Below are 7,674 nucleotides of genomic sequence, written 5' to 3'. Positions count from 1 at the left end.
CTTTCTTGAAAACTAACAAACAGTGCTCTTAGTCATCAAACAATTGCAATTCATCTTATTTTTAGGAAGGGTCTATGTCAGAGCTTTGATTCAGCAAACTCCACATACTCAACTATCATTTAATCTTTCACAATTGCTAACACTCATGTGATATTTATGGGTTCAAAGTTTTAATCAGACACAGAGAAAGATAGGGGCTTATAGTTTCGCCTCCCAACCTTTTACCTCAAGGGTAATTTCAACAATAATAACTCATGAAAACCTACATCCAAGTAGATATATATATCCGGATCGCTCCAACACAAAGTGCTTGCCAAAGGAAAAAGTGTAAAAAGGAAAGGTGATGATCATCAAGACTCTTGTATAAGGGTAGAAGGTAAAAGTAAAAGATAGGCCTTTCGCAGAGGGAAGCAGAGGTTGTCATGCGCTTTTATGGTTGGATGCACAAAATCTTAATGCAAAAGAACGTCACTTTAAATTGCCTCTTGTGATAGAGACCTTTATTATGCAGTCCGTCCCTTTTATTACTTCCCTATCACAAGTTTGTATAAAGCTTATTTTCTTCGCACTAATAGATCATACATATTTAGAGAGCAATTTTTCCAGTGAAGAGAATGCTTATCAATCGAGCTACTCCACTAGTACCTTGCCATACAGGATGTCAAACTCTTACACACCTTCTTGGTCAGGAGAAAACAACTCATGCTAAAAGTGGGAATCACCTGGGCAATTGACTTGATCAAAGTTTCTCTCCCTGCACAAGCAAACAATCTCTCCGACCACCCTTTCATCTTGCTTCTCGAACGTTCACCTATGTGGTCGAAAGTGCCACTGGTAATCTTCCCCACCGCTGTGGGTAGACTGAGGTAATGTTTGCTAAACGCCTTGACGTGCACATCGAGCGCACTCTTGATAGCCTGCCTGGTAGCAACCGGAGTGTTGGGACTGAAGTAAATTGCGCTCTTCTCCCGGTTAACACACCGGCCCGACGCAGCCCCACATATTTTGCAGAATACGATTTAGTCTTCCTGCGCATCGACTATCAGCTGTCATAAAAATAAGGCTGTCATCTGCGAATAGCAAATGATTCACCCATGGAGCTCTGAAACTGACACGAATGCCTCTATTAATCTGGCCATAGTATTTCAGCAGGGAACAGCAAGAACAAGTAGGGTGACATAGGATCACCTTGCCGTAGTCCACATGTGGGAATGAAATAAGGTAGTTGCTCACCGTTTACCCGTACCGAGAAACGAACCGAAGTGACACACGTCATGATCAATCTCACCAAGTTGATGCCAAAGCCAAATTTAAGGAGAATTGCTTCAAGGTAGCTCCATTCCACCCTATCATAGGCTTTCATCATATCTAACTTAACCGCACATGCAAAGTTCTTCCCCTTCTTCCTCCGTTTCATGGCATGCACACTTCCGAATGCAACCAAGATGTTATCAATGATGAGTCGACTTGGGATGAAAGCACTTTGGTCTTGGCTAATTATCTCATCCATGAAATCCCTGAGTTTATTTGTTATAGCTTTGGCAGTTATCTTGTACAAGACTGGGCATAGAGAAATCGGACGGTATTGAGTAATATTCTGAGGATTCCGTACCTTTGGTATAAGTGTAATAGACGTATCATTCAAACCCAAAGGCAGATCCCCTCCATTAAGGAATCCAAGAACAGAACTTGTTATATCATGACGTAATAACTCCCGGTGCTTCTTGAAAAAAAAACCCGCCGTGAAACTACATCCGTGTAGAAATCTAGTGATATATTTTTCATGACATCGGAGTACAGTAGTATATTAGCAAAAAATGGGCACGTCCGTATTACTAGCACACAACAACCCAACCGTACGTACTAGGCGTCGGAGTAGCGTGGATATATAGTGAGTGCGCTCGTCACGTTCACGGTCACATCTTTTTGTTGTTCTTGATATAGGTAGATAAAAAAAAGTGTGTCACACAACACAAAGCTGAGCGCGCATGCAGCCGCACGCACCCGAGCACCTTTGTTGGAAACGAACGACGAGGAGACTTTAATAATATAAGACGGCTGGCCCGCGCTGTCTGTCTCGTCTCGTCTCGTCTGGGAGCGATTCGATTCGATCTGGGGGAGAGCCATCTGGGGGAGGCGAAACAGTAGTAGTAATTCATTTCCATTTACCGCTCGCGACGATTGAGGGGTCGGTGCGGTGGCATTTATTGGACGCGCTAATTGCCAATTCCAATTAGCAAACGGAACGGACGAGCGAGAGGCGCGGAGGCAATTAGCATCTACGGCTGCGAGCCACCCCACCACCGCTATAAGTACTGTACGTACGATACCCCCTTAACCCTATCTATCACCACACCATTCTCCCACTCCCACTCCCACTCCAGTAGGCAAGCCGCCACGTTTCCCCACTAGAAATGAAATGAGAGATCCACATCACGACCGCCGCTTCTCCGGCGACGCGCGCCGGAGGCATCTTCCTCGACGTCGACACCATCTCCGGTGCAGGCGCGCCGGAGGCATCTTCCATCGACGTCCACGGCCAAGAGGCGCCTCGCTTCCGGACGTCACCAAAACTCCCGCCGACGGCCGGCGCTGGCTCCGGCGACATCACACCATGCCGTGTACGTACGGTGCGCCGACGCCTTTGTCTCGATGGCCACCGTGCGTCGCTTCCCTTCCCGAGGCCGTCGACACCAACCAAGCCCCGGGCCTCACGCCACACGGATCCGGTCACCGGCGGTCGCGCGGGTATCCTGACCCGGATCCGGTGACCCTTGGTGTGAATACCGCCTCTTGTGCGAAACCAAGCACCTTCACCGGACGGGCCGCCCGTTAGCGGGCCGTAACGCGCCCTGGGCCGAATTCTTCTTCTCTCGTCTACAAAGCCGGCCCGCTAACTGTTGCTCGGTCCATCAAAGACCTAGCCGCGGCCGACGCCACTCCGCTCCGCTCCGCTCCACCGGCCGAGCGCTCGGCGGGGGCGGCGGAACCTCGCCGGCGACGACCTCCGCCCATCGTTCACCTCTATCTCAGGTACACTATCACCCCACTCGTTCCCCCCTTTCGTTCGATTTCGTTTGGGACCTGCATTGCCTCCAACTGCTCGCCCCTGTTTCCTGCCCTACAGGGGGTCGTCGGCGGCGTCGGCGGCGGAAGGAGGCAATCCTTTCCGCGTCGTCGGTTGGTTCCCTGCGGCGGAGGGGGCCGCCTCGTTGGTTGGATCCCAGCGGTGGAGTGAGGCAAGCCAGTCCTCGTCGTTGGTTCGATCCCGGCGGCGGAGGGAGGCAACCCCGTCCGCCTCGTTGGGTGGTTCCCGGCTGTGGTGGGAGGCAACCCTGTCTGCCTTGTCGGTTGCTTCCTTGTGAGACGTGCCTGCAGCTGCTTCTGGTAGGAGGTGAAGGGAGGCAGCAAAGTTACCTGGAGCAGGGGAGGCCAAATCCTCCAAGGTAATATCTCCCCCTAAAGTTGGTCTGTCATTGAACTAGATGTTACCGGCACAAGTGCACTACTGTTCATGTTCTTGTATGTTATGGTGATCTGGTTATGAGCCAATTTGGCTTCAAGCATATTGTTTCTGGTTTCTGCCATTGTTAGTTAAATCAATTCTAAAGGTACAGCTTAATGTACATACCTACGGATTTTCAGATTGAGGATATGTGTGCTTGTGTTTGATTGTTAAATAAAAGGCCTTGTCTGTGCTAAGTTAGGATGTATCTTTATGCTTGCAGTTTTTGGTCAATAAACTGCTTATTTGTGCTAAGTTGGATATTTCTTTATCACCAGCGAGCACATTACTTGAGGAACCTCGCCGGTGACGACTGCGCCCATTGGCCATCGCATCTGAGGTACGCCATCGCCCCACTTGTTTCCCCTGTTCGTTAGATTTACCTTGTCACCTGCATTGGTCCAAACCGCTTGCTCTTGTTTCTTGCCCTACAGGGGTCGGCGGCGGCAGAGGGAGGCAAACCAGTCCGCATCCTTGGTTGGTTCCCCGCAGTGGAAGGAGGCAACCCCGGCTGCCTTGTAGGTTTCTTCCTTGTGGCGTGGTGCCTGCAGCTTGTTCCTGTAGGAGGTGAAGAGAGACATCAGAGTTACCTGGTGCAGGGTGCGAAAGGGGGAGGCTGAATCCTCTTAAGGTAATATCTCCCCCTAAAGTTGGTCTGTCATTTTAATAGTTGTTACTGGCACAAGTGCAATACTGTTCATGTTCTTGTATATTATGTTTCTTGTTTCAGCCATTGTTGTACATACCTACGGATTTTCAGATTTAGGATATATTGTGTGTGCCAAGATAGGATGTTTCTTTATGCTTTCAGTTTTTGGTCAATAAACTCCTTACTTGTGCTAAGTTGGATATTTCTTTGTCACCATCCTTGTAGTAAAAGGTGGAGCAGAAAAGTTGTCTTTTATTATTATAGCAAGCACATTAGTTGAGGAGCAATCCTGAGCTTGCTATCTTTTTCATTTCTTTGTTTAATAAGATTTTATGGTGCTGTTTCTCATTAGGCTTTAAGCTGGTGCTCCTTGATGTGTTCCATTGGTCACTTCAATTGTAAAGACATCATTGCTGCTAATGTTGGAATAGCGACATTAACTACTACATGCATAAGGCATTTGTCCTGGTTTTGTGCAATTTGTCAAATAAATTCTTGTTTAAAATGGTCGATTTGTGTTGTGCTGATAAGGCTTTCACCTTGATAGAATCATCGCTCATAATATTTTATCAGAAACTATGGCTACTCTGAATTTTGTACTGCTGAAATTTATGTTTGCTCTTTTTGTTTTTTTATCAGAAACTATGGCTACACTGAATTTTGTACTGATGAAATTTATGTTTGCTCTTTTTGTTTTTTTAATAAACTATGGCTAATCTGAGGTGTAAAAAATGTTTTGTATATCTGTAGTTTAGTGGTGCATTGCTTAATTGCACTTAGACATAACTGACCCTATTTTTTTGTCTTTAGCAATCACAATCATGTCTACAAGTACAAAACAGGCTGATCGGGAGCTGAAAAAGTTCCACGATGCACAATGTGAAGCATATAGAGCAGCTGTCGCCAATTCTCTTAAGGCAATTTTTGCTGAGACAGTTCTCCATACATTTCTGTTTCCTATTGAGCCAACAGCTGCGGACTTTCAAAGTTTGTACCAGTTGAGGGATGTGAGATATGTCAACAATTCTTCTATGCTTCTTTCCGTTACAAAAGAGGATGGCAAGTCTGAGACCAAGGTTCCAGTCACGCCAAAACACCACAAAGAGGTACCAAGATTTATGTTTCTGTGTTCAATGACAGCTGAATGTTTTGTTCATTTTTGGCAATGGTCAATTGATTCTTATTCTGTCTCTTTCTTAGCTTGAGAAACAGTCGTTCCATTCGATATCGATCCAATGTGGTGATGGAGCAGTTATGGAGATATTAATACGTGAAAGCGATAATTATGTTGTCGCGTTCCGCGTGTATTTCTCCATTCAAGCTAAGGATATAACCCCATGGAGAACTTTCCGGGAGCCGGTGCCTATTCGACTGGGAAAATCAGACCCAACAAAATACTCCTCTAGCCATGTGAAACTGTAAGTGCTCTTTAAGTTGGTTTATATCTAGTTAGAATGTTGTTGCAATTCTTGTTTGTTCATACTTAATTCCTTTTTCCCTGTCAAATCAAAATATACATGAGTGACTGCATCTTACACGCTAGTGGATTTCCATATTTTTTAGTCATCAAAATATATATGTGCCTTCTCAGCTTATACATACCTCCAACGTGGACTATTAACTTCATTTCATGTGTATTGAAATAAAGAATGGGCCCTTTACACAAAGTAGTCTAAACAAGGATGCTGGCAGATAGACAAGATGGGCAGGTACTATGCCTCAGCTGTGTTGGATGTAGTTTGTCTGGTATACCCTCTTCTGCGTGCAGAAATACCCGAGCAGTATCTAGCTAAATGTTTAGTATGCAAGATATCTGTCAGCAACACAAATTTGAGAGATTATTTTACTTATTGAAATCCTGCTGCTACGGTTATATCAGATATTTGGAGACAGTTGATACCAATTTGCATTTTCATCTAGGAAGCAAAGTAGATTTAGATCCTCCTTCAGGGAACATGCTGGAAACCCATCTTTTATCTAGCAGCACAAAGATCACCTTGACATCAAAGACATGTTATTTGCATTATGATGCCTGAGATGTACCAAATGGTATGAATATGATCCAGTTCTGGTAGTATATGGAGTGCAATGATGTTGCAATCACTGTCTAGCTAAATGTTTTAGTAAGCAAGATTTTGGTTGAACCAATTTCCAATTTTATTTCTGATTTCACGTTGAATATGTAATCTAATTATTTGGTACAAACTTGGCCAAGAAGTGATTTAAGTTCATGTACATATGGGTACAAACCACAAACATGCTGGAAAACCATTGTTTATTCACCATTATTGAGCGTTAAGTCATGTGGATGGGGGGTGGAGTGCTGGACTATTTATTTATGATGAACAACAATTCAAATGTGGAATGGCTCTTTTTTAACAACAAAAATATACATGTGGCTGTTCAGCTTTCTATTGTCTGTAATCTTCCATATACATGTGCATTATCTGTTTATCTCTTGTAAAGCTAATGTGCATGCTCAGTTTTCTATCTATCTAACTTACTTTCATGTTATTGTTTATAGTGGAAGGGTGCAATTTGGTAAAGGAATTCTCCTGAGAATCTTCAATTTTCTTAAGATTTGCAGCTCCATCCTGACCAAGAAATCACAGATGAAGGTCAGAGATTAGTTTGCACTCTCTTCGTTCTGTTTGGTGAAGCACAGCGATTTGCCAAGGCTAGGAAGTGGGTCATTGATGCTGTTGCTAGTGACATTGCTCTGACCCTTAGTCCTCCATTAGCTAAACTTTTCAGAGATTGGAAGGGGATGTCAAAAACTGGAATGAGGTTATACGTTGCTTTGTATGAGGAAAGGAATCTATTCATCAAATACAAAGAAAGATATGGGAGTCAAGTTGACTACTTTAATCCTTATGAAGATGTTGTCAAGGAGGCAAAGGAAGCATGTATAGATAAGGAGCGGGAGCACCACAGAGCGAATTTGTGCTTCCGGACAAGGCCAACTGCGGAGGTTGATCTATCATTCTTGCTAGGTGGGGAGCTTTTGTTGGATACGAAGAATTCTCTTGCAAGGCATTAATACGGGAAGGCAGTGAGTATGATGCTCCATGGCCGGATGCAAAAAAGGTGATATGGGAGTGAGGGACTGCAATCCGATGCCCTGGGAGTGAGTGATACGCAATACATAATTTTGTGCATGCTGTAACTGGCTGCTCTGAACATCTCAGTTTGTTAACTGAATATATAGTAAGGGAGGGAGTTGCTGTCAACCTCTGAGTTTGTCAACTGATTATGTATTGCGTCCTTTGTCCACTGATGCCAGTATGGATGCGGTTGACAGTAATATTTCTTTAAAAAATCTTTGTCCACTAATGCGGTTAAATCTAGTTTGTTAATTGATTATGCATTGCGTCTTTTGTCCACTAATGCCAGTATGATGCGGTTGACAGTAATATTTCTTTAAAAATTCTTTGTCCACAACAGTATGGATGCGGTTGACAAAAAGTAAAAGAGTTTTTTATTTTCGTTGTTTTTCCTCAGTTTTGTTGCACACTGGTTT

General features: G+C 44.3%; 1 long non-coding RNA gene across 1 annotated transcript; it reads left to right on the top strand.

Moving 5' to 3' along the window:
- The first annotated feature begins 2,350 nt into the window (after positions 1 to 2,350).
- On the top strand, positions 2,351 to 7,517 carry LOC123055404 (uncharacterized). The gene is made up of 7 exons (XR_006426638.1): positions 2,351 to 3,033; positions 3,128 to 3,446; positions 3,784 to 3,845; positions 3,940 to 4,136; positions 4,965 to 5,260; positions 5,355 to 5,572; positions 6,679 to 7,517. It is a non-coding gene; the product is annotated as an uncharacterized lncRNA (long non-coding RNA).
- The last annotated feature ends 157 nt before the right edge of the window (positions 7,518 to 7,674 follow it).

The sequence above is a fragment of the Triticum aestivum genome, chromosome 2D (genome assembly GCF_018294505.1).
Source record: "Triticum aestivum cultivar Chinese Spring chromosome 2D, IWGSC CS RefSeq v2.1, whole genome shotgun sequence".
NCBI classification, from domain to species: Eukaryota; Viridiplantae; Streptophyta; class Magnoliopsida; order Poales; family Poaceae; genus Triticum; species Triticum aestivum.
Note: the sequence above shows the minus strand (reverse complement) of the source record. Positions and strands in the feature narration are given on the sequence as shown.